At 36.7% G+C, this 19,090-nt stretch overlaps 1 long non-coding RNA gene across 2 annotated transcripts in view; it reads left to right on the top strand.

The window, feature by feature from the left end:
* The first annotated feature begins 1,941 nt into the window (after positions 1–1,941).
* LOC137861196 (uncharacterized) overlaps positions 1,942–19,090 on the top strand; it is a 163,938-nt gene continuing 146,789 nt past the window's right edge. For both annotated transcript variants that reach the window (XR_011099458.1, XR_011099459.1), the window contains exon 1: positions 1,942–2,218. This is a non-coding gene — a long non-coding RNA (uncharacterized lncRNA). The remainder of the gene's footprint in view (positions 2,219–19,090) is intronic.

The following is a 19,090-nucleotide window of genomic DNA, read 5'->3' as shown; positions in this document are numbered from 1 at the left end:
AGTAAGAGCTGGGAGGGGACAGACCCAGGACAGGTGACCCAAACTAGCCAAAGGGGTATTCCATACCATCTGACGTCATGCTAAACAATATATAGGGGTGGCTAGCCGGGGGGAGGGGTCCGGACTGCTCGGGGTTAAGCTGGGCATCGGTCAGCGAGTGGTGAGCAATTGCATTGTGCATCACTTGTTTGTACATACTATTATTACTTTCCTATTATCACCATTTTATTATTATTATTATTGTTGTTATTATTTTGTTATTATTATTTTCCTGTCTTATTAAACTGTCTTTATCTCAACTTACGGGCTTCACTTTCCATTTCTCTCCCCCGTCCCAGAGAGGGAGGGGGGAGGGTGAGCGAACGGCTGCGTGGTGTTTAGCTGCCGGCCGGGTAAAACCACGACAACACCTACCTGGGTAGGCTACTGTAAGGAACCTGCTTTGGCAGGGGGGTTGGACATGGTGATCTTTCAAGGTCCCTTCCAGCCCCTTCAGTTCTGTGATTCTGTGAGTCCGTGATATTCCTGGCTTGCCAACAGTGCGGTTTCCCAATGTTACCATGGTGATCACCTATGTAATGTTACTACCACTTTTCACAACAGCTCAATTTAAGATTCAAGTTGAATATTTCCATGATTATGGGAGGGTAATTATTTCATTACTCAAGGGAAGAAGATTTAGGAGGTAAATAGCTCTTCATTAGTTCTTAAATGATTTCCCTAGTCTTTTTAGGCCACAGAAATGCCAAATATTAAAGTGACAAAAACAAGCAGTCAAATTCTCATCCCCTTGTTCATTCTAACTACCTCTAAGGCCCTATTTGAGCAGCCAAGGTAGTCAGAATATCTCTAGCCATTAAATGCACTTGAAACTTGGAGCCCTTTGGTGTAGGGCTCAGTCTTCAAAGATGCTCAGTTTTTCAAAGGTGCAATAGTTGGAGTCAGGAAAAGTTGCAGTTCGGATCACTGACAGCCTGAGGTAACTGACTGAAAAATCACACCAATAAGGGCATGGGAGTAAAGCTCCCAAAGTTCAGGCCCATGATTTTAGATTTTCTTCCTTGCTTTGACTACAGATGTCTTTCATGGCTAGTGCAAATCAGAGACCATTTTCTGCTTTTCTTTTTCTCATTTATTTTTCTTCACAAGCTGAAGAACCAGTAACTTTGAGTACAGAGTGACTCTGTGGGGACTCTCAATGCTATGTGCTGTTGGTGGCAATCTGTTACATACTTTGAGGACTTAATCGCACATTTTGATTGAACGAAACCATATATTTTTAATTAGAAATGTATATAAATAAGCAAAGAAATGATAAATTCAATTGAGAATTTAAACACAAAATTAAACTTTGTTTATTGCAAAGGGACTGTCTTCTACTAATTAAATCAGAGGTAGAATATCAAATAGGCCTTTCAGATAACTTAATGTCTTATAAACAAATAATTGCCACAGTAAAATAAGCACACACAACAGAAAGAAAATAATTATATTGTAACACTGTTATTAGTTTGTCCCTTCATGTTATAGAATATGCTATTCTTAGGAGTCTTTCATTAGAGAAAAAAGCTTGCAGATACCTTCCTTTGAATCATACCCTTAGTTAGGAACTAAGGGGCAATGATTCATGATTTCTTTTGCCTGCGTTTTTTTATTTTCCAGTGAAAATAAATGTGATTTACATAATCACAATGAAACATTTCAAGAATAGTGGTGTAATTTATTTTAGATTATGTTACCAGGCTGCCAGAGTTTCAGGACACTACTAATATGTCTAGACAAGCAGCTGTTTGTGATGTTTTGGCTGACTGTCATTGTGTTCCCTCAGTTTTTATGGGCCAGGGTTCAGCAATGATGCAACTCAGTAATCAAGTGATTGGGGATATAAAAGACACAGAAAAATACTGCAGTGTTATGCTAAATCAGACTGAGGTAGAACGTGGCAAATCAACATTTTTCTGTTTTGTATGCTATTTCTTGGAGATGTCTGCCAGAAAGAAAGACTAGGTCACCAGTGGAAAGAACTGGAAAATGCTTCATTTATTTTTCCACAAAAATCATGTTTATGGAAAGACTTTTTTTTTTTTTTTTTCAAGGATGTGTCATTTCTGTTGATGCTTCCCCAGCTGACAGGCATAACTGCATATCATGAGACACCTACTTCAGGACAGTCTCCTGGTTACCTCTGCTGTACCTTGTTCAAACTAGGGACTTTCAGGTGAGTGGCTTGGATGTTACAGAGAGTTCTCAATAATTCCTGTTGAGTTTTCCATTTTATGTAGTTATGACATATCTGCTGGCACAGAGAGACAGGACATATCCAGCATCTGGCTCTTGTGCCATTTGAACATGAGCATACTACAGCTATGTTGTGTGCTCTCCTGAGGAGTTGTGTTGGCCTTACGGGGTTGTACGAGGAATAAGCTTAAAGGGTTCCTTAAGGCAAGCCATCAGTATGCCTGGCCCTGATCAGTTCTCCATGGAGCAATGAATCCCCGAAGGGTGCTGTTGTCACATCCTGATTAAGCATCATCTGTGAGGTTCCCAGTTCCTTCAGCTCCTGAAGATGCCAGGGATTATATGGGGCCCTTGATCCCATGGTGTGTGTTCTAAGTTAAAAAGAGCAGTGCTAACTGAAAATTTATAGGCAAATGCTGGCACAGAAGACTGATCTGATAGTGTAATAAGGTATTGATATCTTTGGCTCTATTTTTCCAAGGAAAATCTCTGAAATGCTTTTTTCACTAGCTGTTAGGAAATAAAATCACATTTTACAAACTTATTTTGCTTTGGTAAAAAGCATCTCAACATAGTTATACTCCAGGGCAGATATCTCGTTGAAAGGCATCACTTTGATTCCTCTTAGAAAGCTCACATACATGTTTACTGATGATCATTCATTTTAAGATGATGTTACTATACTAAAATACTGTTTGAGATCACTGCTAAATTAGGAAAGCTTATGTAAGATACATGTGTATACATATACATGTGCACAGATTAGTGAAATACAACGACATGTGTGTATATAACAGCATACAACAATGATTTTTCTGTTGAATAAGGACAAGTAATGGAGACATCTTTAGAGCTACCTGCCATCACTACCAGCTGTGAATTATTGCTGGCCAGTGTGTTAATTTCATTATAGGTTTTTCTAGCAACTAAAAGGTTCTACCAGAGAACCATACAATAAGATAGGAAAGTACAGCTGGAACAGAGAGGTAATGCCTGGTAGGAGGGGAAATATTTCATTTGGAGTGCCTGCTAAACTAAATACTTTTTTGTTTTCAGTTCTGTGCAAAGTAGAATTTATGCTGTTTATGCTATTTTTGTACTGAAAAATGATGATTTAATAGACTGCCAGGGGGTTAAACTGGACAAGGTGTGATGTCTGAAATTAAGGAAAGAAAATGAAAAAATAGGTAATCTTGAGTTCAAGCTGCCAAATCTGTTTAATCTGATCTGATTTAGTCAGCAACCAATTTGGACACAATTCAACAAATGATTACTCACTCACATTGTTAGTACTACGTGTTAATACAACCCCTGAAGTAAAGCATGTAGCAGAGAAATTAGACTTCATTTGGCACACCATTTCTTTTTCAAACCATTCTTACTTTGATTTTCTATGTTAAAAAATTATGTATTGAGGTAGTGAAATCTTATCTTAACACAAGAACAAATCTTGCATTAGTTTCTTAAGGCCTGGATTCCTATGAAGTCTTCATACTTCTCTGCAGTATGAGTTTCTTCATGAGTTATCATGCAGACATCCTAATATCTCCACTATATTTTATAATATGTGCTGTCCTTTCACATTTTATGTATTGTTCTTTACAAGATACTATAAGTTGCTTGTACCATTTCATTTTCAAGGTCTAATTACATCTTACTGCTTTTACTACTTCATACAGAAAATAAATTGTGATATCCACTTAGCTTCATTTTGTAATCCATAAAAATCACCATATTTAGTTATTTAGCAAGTTCATCCATTATATTCAATAACATTTTCCGTTACAAGTGTATAGAAATATTTAGTTTTCACTTGCAAATATAGTAAGTTACTCTGTCCCTTTCAGAAAGTTTCTGGACTTGTAAAATTCATTCGGTTAGTTCTATAATAAATATTCTTTCTATGGTTTGTATCATTGCAAGGTTATCAAAATTGTACTGAGACATTTACTCTGAGATTTACACATTTTGCCCATCAAATTTACTGAGATTTACACATTTTGCCCATCAAATTTTGCTTCTTTCTATTTGATTAGCCTCTGTGTATAGGTGAGGGGATATGTAATGGGTCGGTATGGTGCAATAGATTCAACATGGTAAAATAAAACTTTCCTTATTATTACCGTCTGTGGTATATTTTCTCTTAATCCATCCACATTTCAGTGAGTTAGTCAGATGTATTCTATGTAGTTGAAAAAGCTCTTATGAAGAAAGTGAAGAGGATTTGAACAATTGCTTCCCATGTTTTTGGAGGGCAAAAATGCTGGTGTGGGTGAAGGCACAAATTATATACTCCTGCTTCTGCCTCCTTGGTAGATGTGTCTTTAGCAGTATTTCATTGTCTCCTGCATGGCGAAAGTCAGGATGACAGTATGTGCAGCCTGACAAACACTGCTAAAGCAGAGCTTTGCTGCCAGTTTACTTTTGTGGTGGATCTTCATCATTTTCAAAACTAATAGGAATAAAGCACCATTTACCACACTGTTACTTAAGTATTTTTAAAAAGTTTTTGTATAATTTTCCAGTAACATAAAAACATAGGCTTTACTTGTGCACACAATATAGTAGAACTGGAAAAGATTTCTATTGCCTTGGAGGTGTTCAAAATTGGAATATACTATGTGTAGAAAAATATATGACTTATTATATGTAGAATAGAAATTCTGTATATTTCCATGGACGCTAAATTTAGTAGAAGGGTAATTGCTCTGAATATTACCTTTACAACATGGCATCCCCTGGCACCACAAAGCTAGATAAACTTTTTTGTTAAGCGGAGAAGAGGAGAGCTCAGAACCAACAAGTAAAGCCTAAACAGTAGATCGCCTCACCACTTTGTACTTTCATGTTTATTTCTTCTTCAGCTGTATGTAGATTTTTTTGGGAAGCTATTCGTCAGATCTGGGTTCTGTTTGTTCAGGCAACCCAGAGAAAACATCTTTATGTTCGGTTATGTTACCATTGCCACCTGGTCTACTTTGAGACAGGAGGTACATCTCAGCAGCAATAGTCAGATAGTGGGAAATGTGGTTAAGGCACCGAGAAAGCAAACCCCTCTTTCTTCAACAGCATGTGTTTTGTTGTTGCCCATGGCTGGTTTGCCTATAGAAAGCTCACCTTTGTGAATATTTGAGGCAGAGGATAAAATAAAATGATTTTTCAGGGGAAAAAAATAAAGGCTTTTTTATTCAATTTGTAATTTTCTTTGGTAAACAATTAATCAAGAGCATTTAGTCTGGGCTTAAGCAAGCCCAGTGTCCCATCAAAACATTTTTGAAAGAAATTTGTGACTGGCCCTCAGATATTGCCGCCTTGTTAATGACCATGTGTATTTTGCCTTAACAAGACAATTGATAATTGTTGTTACTGAAACTCCTTTTTTTTTTTCCCTTCAAAAAGGAAAACTTGAATGTGAGTGGAAGGGCTTTTACAGGGTTACTCTCTTTTCAGCTGATGGTGAAACAGGTCAGCACTTCCACCAATTCCTTAACTGATGTTCCCATATTCTTTTCTGAGACTTTATGTAGAAAAATGTGTGCCTGTGCACCTTGCAGCTACCCACAGTGTGGGATGTGTTACATAGCCCCAAACTCTATTCATCTACAGAGTAGCATGCCCTGTATAAGCCCCAGAATTTTTACTTTACATTTTAATTTTACTTTATTTTTGAAGAAGCATTCTTAAACTCAAAGCTTTGTCATAAATATTTGTGAATAGGGCTATATAACATTTGTTGTATGGGAGAGAATAAGTTCCCCAAAAGTATCATTTTTGAAGGTTTGGAAGCATTTGAAAATTTAGATTAATTGCAGTGGATAATTTTGACAGAAAGACATGGAAGGAAAAGATGAGAACAAGGATATTTCAGAAAAGTCAAAATGCTTCATTGGAACATTTTTTCAGTGAGACTAACTTTTCAGAGAATCATTTTCTGTTAAAAGATCAACCTATATTTTTGGAAAAGTGCAAAGTAATTGATATGTTGATTTATGTAATGTTTTGTTTCTTGAAATAATTATATACCCTTTTTTGGCCCAAGTTTTACAAGTCACTCATCAGGGAAAAATAAAAGCTATTATTTGTTTGATTCACTTTGCAAATTTCATTTAATAATTTGTGAATTAGATGCTTTTTTGATTGCAAGTAGATCTGAGTAGAAGGTATTTTTAAATGCTCTGCTAACTTTTTAAAGAGAGAGTTTACAAAACATCATTTAAAAAAACAAAAGAACATTTTTTCTATGTTAGTGTAGTGAAGTTAGCATAGGAACTCCTGGCTCTCATTTTGTGACTCCTTTCCAGATGTCCATTGGTAAGGTGTAATTAATAGATTATGAGTACAGATGAAGCTTGAAGAATTTTGGCTCCTTTCTATAGCCTATAGATCAATAAAGCTGTAATCGATTAATTGATTTACAGGGAATCTTACTACTGTTGAGATTAGTATGTCTGCTCTTCTGTAGTTAGAAAATAAACAATTAAGATGTGGGTTGAAAAGACTGGGGAATTAGTTCAGTAAGCGATTAATTAGCTTGTTTGCTCCAGTTTATTTCTGATCAAACAGAAGATGCTGAAAGGGTGTAAAATAAAGCCCTTAATATACTCTAAGGGCCTGTTTCTGTCCCCGTCGACATTAAAGGCAAGTTCCCACTGCTGTGACTGATGCCATAATTGCCTGGCTTGACATTGATGGGTTCTTGTTTCTGAAATCCAGTACCTTTGCTCTAGAAAGGATGTTGGGAGGATGTTAGTTTTCTATGTAGTGATCACATGAAAAGTAAATAGAAAATTAAAAAGCTGGAAGAAGAAAATACTGCAGCAAAGAGATGAGGGCTATGAAACCACCCTATTACAAGTGAGAATGTACAGGCACACTGGTTGCTATGTGCCCGCTTTCGCTTTTGGGAACGCGTTTACATTTCACAGGTTTGCTGCTTTAACTTTCCTTGCTGGGACTCCTAGAATTTCACCTGACTGTTTTAAAAGAACAAAACTGCCTGGAAATGACTCAATTTGTTTTCAGTCTAGTGCACACCTGTAACAGCTTTTTAACCTGGTCATTTAATACATCGTTTCATTTACCACCTCTTTTTGTGACTCGTTTTATTAGACTCCAGTGCAGCATCGCTGCATTGTGATTCTGCTTCTTTTTTCCACATGGCTGCTTGGTTTGCAGAGGATGCCTCCTTACAGATGTGCTCGTTCCCCTGACAAACAATTACCCCTGTTTCCCTCTGCAGGAGGCCATTTGGACATCATCACGGGTTCTGCTAAGTCATCTCACAATCACAGTTCTGTGCAATCGCCTCTCATCTGAGTCTATCGAGGCATATGCCATGCAGGGAAACTAGCAGTCACAAAACGCGGCACCTCCAGGCATATTATTTGTTATTTTGGTCCAGGAGTGTGACAGATAATGGCTACTGTCTGAAGGTCTCATTGGCTGCAATGACTGGCATCACCAGAATGGGTGATCACGTCCCCACTTAATAACAGCAAAAGGAACAATTTTGTATTTTCGCTGCAGTTAAAAACACTAAAAAGGGAGAATGAAAAGGTAATGTTTGGGGAATTATTCTACTGAATAGACCCACAAAACTAAATTTATATCGCATCTGTTCTTTATTACTTATTGCTTATGAGCTGTGTGTACAAAGAGCAAATGTGTCAATAATTTGCTTCATATTCAGCCTAGTTATCATAACAGAGCTAAGCATTAACATGATTTTACTAGCAAAAAAAAAAAAAACAACAACACAAAAACAAACAAACGAACAAAAACATATTGCTAGGCATTTGTAAGCTTGGAATGTGCAAAATATTAGGAGATACTCCCTTAAATGTAGAGGTACCAGGTAGGTTCTCCCATGCTAAACTGGGGCAGAGCACTCCACTACTGATGCAGTATTTGAGAAAGTGTTCGCACTTTTCCCCCTAGCTGTTCACACATTTCTAACTCTAGTTTAAAAAAAAAATCCTTAATTAAACGGTATGATTTCAAGGATTGTGTTAGACAGCAAAATAAATACAACCAAAACTAAGTATTTTCTTGATAGAATGAAGCCAGCTGTTTTGTGGAAGACTTTCAGTCTGTGTAAATGTTACAAACTGCAGAATTACTAAAAGGCCCCTTGATATATGATCTCATGTTGCTTAATAGGTCTCCGATTACTTTGGGGAAAAATGGGTTTTATTGTGTTAATCATATGAAAACGAAGTTACTAATCCCTATCTAATTATGAGGGGTTTTAAACTTGTAATAATATCCTAATTATTTCTTCTTATTGAAACAAGTCCCATTCTAAAAGTAATCCTCAAGAAAGCATGTGAAATACTATCCAATGAAATATATTGGCTTTCATTTTAATTTATACAGTTTTTGAATGATTTTTTGTTGTTATTTCACATCTTATCAATGGACATTGGCATAGCACCTCTAACAAATTCCCCTCCTTTGATTGCTGGCTCAGCAGAACCTTAATTTGGGTTCCATACAACATACTCAGTTTATAGTGGTATTAAATCAAGTGAGGGTAGACTCACCACAGTCAATCCTGAAATAAAATACGGAACAGTGCAATTTAAGATTATTTGACTGCTGACAGGTGGATGATTAGATACCATAATCACTTGCTTTGCTTTATCCACCTCTTTGAATGTTTGGGGTATTTTGTACTGTGAGGTGCAAGAGACTGGAAAGCAGGGGGAGGGGTAGAAAATATAAAGATACTACTGGAAATAGGAAAGGAATAAGAAATTATAAGAAATAAGTAAGTCATTCTATATACAGCACAGAGCAACATCTTAACCTCATGGCCAAGTTAAAATGCCTTTGCAGCAAATGGAACTGAGAACTGCAAAGTGAACCTTGTAGTCAATGGAAGGGGAAAAAAACACATGGTTTTCCTGCAACTAACTCATCAGGGAGAGCTCCTCCCCAGTTTAGGCTCTAGCTTGCAAAAAATAAGTCCTTTTTTTTTTTTTTTTTTTTTTTTTTTTCCCCTCTGACACTATTAGATCAAAACAGTACCCAGGCATTAGACAGTATTTATTAGCTTGTAAGACCAGAGATAATGATCCCATTCAATCAGAACTCATGAATAATTCAGCAGTTCCAACTCCACATAATTTCTGGCTTTACTTTTATAACCAGCACCATTTGCATTGCCTTTTTGAGGGAAAGAAGGAATGACAGTAAGCAGAAAAATAAAACAGATTTTTTTTGTGCTTTTGGTTCTGCTTCACAAACATACTCAGCTCTACTTAAATGTTATCTCCCTTCCCTTTTGTCCCCTCCCATCTCCCAGAACAAAAACGACATCAGAATAAATATTAATCATGATACTATTGAGGAGATGCTGTACACTAATTATTGTCAAGAATAGTGCTACCCATATTTATAGAGGATTTTGTAATCACTGCAATTTGTTCAGTGTTGTTACTTACACTAACCGCTATGAAGTAATTACAACTTTTTTACTTAAAGAAAAAAACACCCACGCTGCTTCTCTGCTTTCAAGCAAACTTGCAAATAATCTTTTGCCAATGTTCAGTTACTTTATCAGATCTTTTCTGTGAAATTTATTTTTTTTTACATAATATTTTTCTGTGAAATTTCCCACTGTTGAGCTGAACAAGCCCAGCCAATGTGGTACTAGCGAAACCTATGGAAAAGTGCAATGTTATGTATTCTACTGAATGGGAATCATGAGATGCATCTAAGATATTTTGTATCTTGGAACTTTGCTCTACCTTACCTGCCCAGCTTAGTTGCTATATTACTTATTATAATGGTATTTTTGTTTATACTTCATTGCAAATCCCCAAATACTTTAGATATTCTTACTTTACTGGTTGCCCCTTCTCCTGGTTATGCTGAATAGCAAAGTAGAAGATCTCTTCTGTTGGATCTTGCTGCTGCTTTGTATAGACACTTTTGTATTTAATATCTTCTAAATTTCAACAGCAGTGACAAGACTGTTATGTGTCTTTGTCCCTTTCTGTCCATGGAGCAGTTCTGGGGTGAACTTGGCTGGAGAGAGAAGGTTTTCATTTGCAAGTGTGCTTGTGAATGTGACTTTTATAAATACATGTAAGTAGTATGCTCCAACTACTAACCACAGAAAACTTCGGTAACCTATTCAACTATTTGTTACCCTGCTTACTGATACGAGCTTCCAGAAACAAAGAGGGATTGAAGTTCTATTGTATGTTGTTATAACCAGAAACAGCCTTGCTGAACCGTGGGAAGGAGGAAGTGGTATTAAAAAGAGCAAAGGCATTCTGGTGCTTTCAATAGCACTCTTTAAAAGAGTACATTTCTCTGTTGTCTTTGTTAATGCAACTAATGTAGATGTCAAGGAAGTCATCATGTGCATGTGCAGCAGAATGGCCATACATGCTCTGAATTAACATCAGTGATGCAGTGTGAAATATGTAAATTATCTTTCCATTTTTCTATGAGGCATTGGCCTGTCTTTCCATATGTGTATTGTTATACCCTTGAAAAAGGGAAGAATTTAGTGTATTGGAGGGTTTTCCTATGAAAACGCTTCACAGAACTGTAGGTTGAGATCTGAACATATTGGACAATGTGTCCCTAATGTATTTGGCATGTTTCTTTACCAAGTGGAACAGAAAAAAATGTGAGCTAAAATGTAGCCATTTTCCTCATGAAGTTATATCACCATTTGAAGGGGAAGAAGGCCACCTGGCCACATTGAACAAAGATATTTTGAGGGTAGATAAGCAACAGCTCTGCAAGCAATACTTTAAGAAAGGACTGTCAATAAATCCTGAGGGACTGCAGACATATTTGCTAATTTCCAGTGTTAGTCTAAGTGAGAGCGTTTGTATATTCATGTCAGCCATTAATTAAAGACCATTTGGGAGACTTTAGGATCTTCGTCTTGGATTAGTGAAACTGAACAAAAGGACAAATTGGGCTTTACAAATTGCAAATTGCCACAGAGATTAGGAGGAGTGAGTAAAAAAAAAAAAAAAAAGATTTTCTAATATCATTGATTTCCGCATAGGTATCCTAGTATAAGAACTTCTATTATAGAGGACTTAAAGGAAATCATCAACCAAATATTTACAGTGCTAGTTGAGAGGCTGCAGAAACTAGAAGATATGTTTAGGGTGAAGCTAAGTTCAATTTAGTGGTGGGTAATGAAGCACTCTAATGTCAACTTTTCCATCAGTGTTTAGTTATGACCTTGCAACAGAGTTTGTAATTGGGAGCATGGAAGAAATAATACGTGTGTAGCTGAATGTTTGGGCTTGTCCCTGTATGGAAGAGGACTCTCTGATCGGTTATTGTATTTAGAGGAAATATCAAAATGTTTATGAAAGTCATTGTATAAAAGAATATATATGGAGTAAGTGTAATAGGCAACCAAATTTGAGTGCCCAAATGTTCTGGTAGTTTCTAAAAAAAAGAGCCTGATGTGTAGAGTAATACAGTTGGAGATGAGGACCCAATGTGCATCACAGAAGTCATGGGATTTTGATGTATCCAGTTTTCTTCTGGTCCCATGGACTGAATACTCATTAGCAGCAGATGTACAGTAGATATGCTGGAAGCACATCTTCTAGTGTAGCTTTAGCCAAGAGGAATTCAGTTTGTGCAGTCTGAGAATGCAGGCAAAATGTGGTGAATGGGGATGACTAGGAAGCAAAATGCGTTTCTGATTTGAAATAAAATGCTGATGTAGACATACCCTCAGACACATTATGTAATGCTGGTAGATATTTCCAACTGGTATAATGTTTAAGTAGTTGCCACTGAAGTCAACAGAATTTTACTTGTACTGATATTTCAGAGAAAAGGGATCAGATGTTAGGTTTTGTTAAAAAAGCAGATCATGGCTTAAGCCTGTGTAAATTTACATGTCAACATGGGTGGCTCTGATTGCCAAACTAAAAACCTATTATGTTTTTAGTCTAAATGTGAAGCAACCAGACATAATTTGAACCATATGAAATATATCTTTAAAGTAGTCACACATATTTCACCCAGAAATGAATTTAAGCAGTTGCATCACTTGGTGTGGGAAGTGCTTCAGTTTTAAAATAATCACAATAATAATCTATGAACAGAATCCAAGTGCTCTACTTTGCCTGTCGTGAGCTGCATAATTCAGCACACAATTACAACAGTATTGCTTGATACTATGGACTCTGCTTACTAAAGGATACTGAGATAGACATAGCCTGGCCCAGGGAGCTTACAGTTGAAGTGTGATAATCCTACACGTAATTACACATTTACCTAACTTCACATATGAAGTCAGTTCAACTGGAGTCTGGGGCACAGAGGTGCATACAGTTGATCAAGCATTATAAGTAATGATTTCCCAGAATGGGACTTAAATCTTCATGCTGCAAAGGTCAATTAAGATATGTCCTGAATGTCTGTATATGTGTTTTTTCCTCTTTATTCGGTGGGTGCTTAATGCCGCTTTTATTGTAGTGGCTTGCTTATGGCAGTTTCTGCAGAACAAGCAAAAGTTTAAGACTGGATTTTAAGTCTTGTTCCTGATCCACGTAATGCCAAAAATATCTACCCTACCACCCCATTTCTTTCTGCATTCTGAGATTGCTCAGGTTGTCTTGCTGTGCTTATGAGAAATTCTGCCCAGCACCAGGCTGTGCTCCAGGAGTTACCTGCAACAATTCCATTTCTAGCACTCACTGCAGCAGTGCCATCACTGACACACACTACAGAACGCAGAAGAAATAAAATCATCTTCAGCGTTATCCCAGTGTTTAGTTTCTCACTGCCACCGTTCATCATTTGAATGTGCTGATGCCTTACAGGATGTCTGAGGTAAGCAGAATCATGTTGTAAAGTCCAATTAAACTCTACTAATGATGTATTTAATCCGTTGGAAGTTAAAAGCCCGATCCTACTTCCTCTAACAGCAATGGGAGCCCTGAAATTGAGGTTGGTGGGAACAGGATCAAGCCCTAAGTCACTAAATACTATTTTCCATGGTAATAATTAATAACAGCAGTTTTGAAGCTAAAGAAATTCATAATTTTATTTGTAATGCAAGTTTCCAAAACTGCTGGTGGATTTAGGAAGAGAATCAAACAATTATCTGAAATATGTTTAGGGATGACAAGCTCTAAAATCAGGACACATCCAGAGCTGCAGGCTGAGTGAGATACTGCAGGATGGATTAAGAACTATCAAATGCTGCAACAGAAAGGTAAGTATTATTGATTGGGGGTGGGCTAGGAAAATAATATGCAAATAAGGAGCATTGCAAAGATCTTAAAACCTGGCAAATGCATTTTTCTAGTGGAATGTTTGTTGTGTGAGGGGTTGAAGAAGATATGTCTGAAAGGAGACCCGAGGGGAACTTTATTCAATCTTGGATGCTTTCTAAAAATGTTGTCTTGCCTTGTGGTTAAATAATGAATGCAAATCTCCTTTCATGGATTTAAAGCTCTGATTGCTGACATGGGAAAACCAGAAAGTTTTTTTTTTAATTCTTCTTCTTTTGTAAAATAACACCAAATGACATGTATATCTCTTTGTTCTTGCATATGAATTTATCTTTGTTTTAGGATAAAAGGAACACCAGATGTGACTGGGACTGCATTAGCAGGAAAGAGCTGTGCAAAATGCTGTGGTTTTCATTTGTTAGGGTTGCTGCAAACATTTCCCTGAGTGTCATTCACTGGACAACAGTTTAGCTTTGAGATTGGGGTTCAAGAAAATTGAAAATATAATCAAGCCTCTCGGATTTAGAAATTGAGCAATGCTGTAATGACACGTGTACACAGGTGCACCCTGACTATTATTTAAGGTTCATTAACTCTAGTAGTCCTTCCATGTGCAAGTTTAACATCACATGAAGTCAATCATATATTAAATGGTTTCATCATGTTCTGTTGCAAACATTTCATACAGTTCTGAAGTAGAACTCACCTTAATCGTATGTGATGCTGCACTAACTACGTGGTATTTTTTCCCATTATTAACACAATGTTTTTGGCTTTTCTGAGGATCCATAAAGTGCATGCACCCCTATGAGATTCTGCCCAGTCTTTTCCCTGTATTGTTCCCATTTTGAATTGAATACAGTGGAGAGACCCACGGTATGACCTCATAAAGAAAAAATGAGGGATCAGTGCTTCTGTGGCTACTGCCCATTTGGATAGAGTATATCTGAGACAACTTACCCCTCTTTTTTTTTTTTTTCGGGAAGTAAATTATATCAAATTATATTACATTTTCTGTTGGGTTAGATGCAGTGACTGTAGGCGCTGAGACTGCAAGTTACCACCCATCAGCTGGCCATTAGTAATTGCTCTGTGTATTCCCAAGCCTGTAGTAAATGTGAGGTAATTTAGATGACAGCCTCAGTTGATGAAGATGACCATGTAACCTTGCTTTCTGCCAGAGGGGACACTTTCTCCCCAAGGAACTTGAAAATGTAATACCATGATACTTTACCTGATTAAACTAAGTAACTTATATTACATGAGTTAGAGTCTCTCTATTAGCTGCTCTGTTATATTTCAGCCCTCATTAGCAAGATAATTCATTGTACTAGAAAACGTGAATTGTGCTTTATGAATTAGTGTAATGGTATTCTGTACCCGATAGGTATTAATTTTAGTTCATTTTGATTTATCATAACATTAAACTATTCAATGTTTGAAGAGACAAATAGAAGTTCATTTTCATGTTGTTCTGAGATACAGTATATAGAATGTTCCACAATAATAATTAGATGTTGGATGCTACTATATTTTCTGAGGCAGAGCTAGAGATTGTTTGAAAATGATATTTAAATGACTGCTCTCTGCTTAGAAGCTATATAGCCTAAATTGTGCCATCCATTGCTGCTGGATGGAACTTTGCATGAACATTTCTTTCAATTAGAAATTACACTATTTTTTGTGCTGACAGTTTCTGTGTAATAATAGTGTTAGGTTTTGCCAATGAGACACAATTGTTGCTAATATGACAGTTTGTTGAATTGTTGAATTTTGAATGGAGAGTAATTGAAAATTGTACATTACTGTGGAGTTTGCTGGGTAAGGCAGAGGAGGGTGGAATTAGAGTTAGCTTCTGGCTTTACTCTTGTTTAAAATGCACATGATACAATTTTGACTGTGTGAATAATTTTTTAAGCCAGTCTTAGAATGCAGCCATTTACCAGCAGTTAGCAGGAAGATTGTACTGGAGAGACGCTACAAAAATATTTATATTGACTTAAATTGAGATAGATTACTTTAGCTTAATCCACATGCTATTTCTAATAATATTGAATGTTGGTAATGTTTTCCCTCTGTGAAACTCAGAATTCTTTATAAGCATTTAATGAATTTGCTTTTGTAAAACAAAACATGATATATCACCGTTAAAAATGCAGGAAAAAAACAGTAGAGGCAGTGTTACAGATGGAAGAGTCTAGGTGAGCTGATTCCTCTTTTTATCTTCTCTGTTGGGACACTTTTTCCTACAGGTCATGACAGAGTCAAGGTAAGGTACGATCTGTAAATATTGCAACATCTGTTAAAACAACAACACTTACAGAAGATATGGCAAAATTAAGTATGAATGTATCAGGTGGTAGTCGGGAATTTTGCTAATTTGAGTGAAAAGGAGCTCAAGATACATGAGGGATTCCTGCTGTCAGGGACTGGAGTCCAATTCTTTATTCAGTTACACCAGATTTTATATAGGTCTACAACCATTGGTTTCAGTGGTCTTGGTCATGATGAGTACTCAGAGACTTGAGAAAGGAAAGAAATGCTGTGGTTTCTTGTGTAACACAGAAGATAGAATTGTCTCATCTTTTCTGCTGAGCACAGAGGTCCTTAACATACTACTAGCACTTTTCCTCCCAGAACAGGTAGTGTCCATATTTTTCTGCTCACACCATTTCTAAAAAAAAAAAAAGGAGCTTCTCTAAAAAAAGCTTCTCTAAAGCTCCTTTTTGTGGCTAGGCGTGTGTTTTGCTCAGCTTTGTGCCCAGGACTATAAGGGAGTAGCACATTGGGATCTTGTTTGCCATGTATCGGTGGATTTCTTTTCTTCTGTGTTTTGGAATATTGTGTCAATTTTGTGTGATGTGGATTGAAAAATATTTTTCAGGAATTATTTTGATTGCATTGCTAAGGCTTACCACCTACGTATGTAGAGGTTTCTCATATTAAGTTTATTCATGAGTCATATCATATAATCTTTCATTCATGTAAGAACTTTGCTTCTAAACATAAATACAGATCTTTTTGTTCTCAGTTGAATTTGGAATAGTGTCTTTTGTTTATGAATATTGCATTGTTTAATCACTTGTACATGCTGGAAATATATAGTTTTGTTTGTATTTTGGATGCTTCTGAGATTAGAGTGAATATCAGAATCTACATAAACGGCCTGAGCTAGAGCTGTGAGAAGAATTGATTTTCAATTTTCTGCACAAAATGAACCACCCCAAATTATTCTAGGTTAAGTGAAACATTTTTCGAACTTGAAATGGATTTTTAGCACATTTTCAGTTATTAATTTTTGTCAGTTTAAAATATTTTGTATGAAAACCCTTATGCTTTCAAAAACATCAAATCAAAATGTTTCAGAATTACATGTGTTCTGTATTTAATTAATTAATTAATTAATTTATTTATTTATTTTGGTCCAGTGCTGTCTGTTGAGTTGGTCCAAATTCACAGATAGTTACATCAGACTTCTGACTGCATTTCTGGGTGAATACATCATTTGTCTGAGAAGTTTTAGCCTGCTATGCTCCTGGCAGAAATTTATCTTGGTGGTTGCTATATTTTCTTTCTTCCAGTTAGGATTCAGGAGTGAAAGGTAATTTTTTCTGTATTTTCTGACTGCACAGAGACCAGCTCTTCAGCTGGTGTAAATCAACATAGCTCTGGTGGATTTCTACATGCTGAGGAGCTGTCCCTTTTTGTTCATTTCTAATTTCTTAAACTCCTTCTAGGTTGATTTTCAGTTAGTTCACCTTGACTTATTGTCCTTCATTATTTTAATATTCATTTATGTTTTTGATCACCTGCTGACTCAATCATTTCTGAGCCCTTGTATTTCATTGCAATAACTAATTTCTAACACTAACAGTCTTGACTTTTCTAAGCATTGTTTACTTTCTCTTTTTTTTCCTCGTTTTCCTTTGGTGTCCTCATTAATCTTATCTCACCAAATTTTTTTCTGACATTTCAACTTTTTCATGATAGTGATTATTAATTTACATTTTACTTATTTAAACTCATTCAATTTCTTCCCTTACACAGTGAAAATTGCTGTAGAGTCCATTAAAATCCCTCAGCTAATTCCTGGTGGGTTCAGGCAGTCTGTGCAAGTTCTCGTTAGAGTAACATTTCTTGAGGATAAAAAATCCTGATCACCTTTCTTTGTTTTAAAGCTAGCAGCATCCACCTACCAGTGGAAACCAGTTAAAATTTATGAACTGGATTTTAAAATGGAGAAATTGTTCTGTTTACCCTGCTTGTTTTAGTAGTTTAATATTGTTTTCTTCCTTCAGGGATATACTTGGCTGGTAACCTCTGATTTCCTCCTGTCTGGAGTCTGTTAGTGAGATATTGTTGGTCAAATCCTTCATCCAAGCTAGTTTCACAAGTAGGATGCATCTTCACTTTACGCAGCGAGTGATTTGCCGAGTGTGGGTGCTCTGAAGAAGAGGAAAAGCTATGACTTTAAGTTAACAATTGATTGTGAATAATTGAATAACGCTGATATTCTTCAAGTTTTGTGAATATTTTATGATAAGCTTTGTGAAGAATCTGTAACTTCAAGTGTAGATCAGAGTGAAAAATGGCTTCCACTTAGGTTTCTCTTTGTGTATATATTGACTATTTTGTAGCTGCACTCTTACTCATCTTACTCACGTGATGCAGTGAGTAACAAATTCAGAACCAGCGTACTCATTGCAGTACAGATTTCAGCTGGAACATGTCTTCTGAAGGAGGACTTCAGCAGCTTGACAAATATCTTGATAATTTTTAGTCAAATGATTCAATTGCCAGTTATTTCAGTTTATCTGAGGTAAATGAAAGTGGTATGAGGGAGAAAATTTGAAGTGAAATTTTTTGTAGTACTTCACTTGAGAATTTTGTTGCATTTTAACTGCGGCACTTACCTTAAATAGCTCCACAACAAAGATCAATCTATTTTCATTCTTAAATTATTGTTCTCATTTTCCTTTTGCAAAACCTGATCTGCAGCTTATAAATGCTTGAGAAAGGAAAACCCAGCATGCTGAAAATCTGACCTTGGTGCTTTTATTGGCTAATATTTTACTGAGTCTGATTTCTCACTCTGGAGCCCTCTACTGTAAGACTGAATCAAAATCCCATATTGTGCATTGCTTTGGGACTGAAGTGGTACCCTGACAGAGGCTCACAACGTTGTGTGCAGAGGTAGTAGTCTCTAGTACAAGTTTGAGCTACTGCTGGTATTCAGCTGGAGCAGTGAAACACAGTCCTACTTACAAACAGGTACTCTATTATGTAGGAAAACCAGCCCACCCCCTCCAAGTGCTTGCAGAATGTTTCCTTTTTTTGTTCATAACATTTCTGTTGTGAAATGTTTTGAGATGATGAATTGCTTCTTGGAGTGGGAGGGGAAAAATAACGTATGGTTTTGATCTCAGCAGCAGCCAGAAGTCAGGAGCAGCTGCTTCTGGCAGAAACACCATCCCACTTTCTGTGAGAAATGGGGGCTGTGGGGGTATCCTGGTCTTGTGTATAGACACTGCTTGGGTTGCAGCAGCCCCCTTGAAGATCACTGAGTGGTGGCCAGATGCCACTGTGGGAAACAAGGTCTGTTGGTCTGTTGTCTGCGG

Source organism: Anas acuta, chromosome 9 (genome assembly GCF_963932015.1).
Source record: "Anas acuta chromosome 9, bAnaAcu1.1, whole genome shotgun sequence".
Lineage (NCBI taxonomy): Eukaryota > Metazoa > Chordata > Aves > Anseriformes > Anatidae > Anas > Anas acuta.
This window is presented reverse-complemented; position numbering and strand designations above follow the sequence as displayed.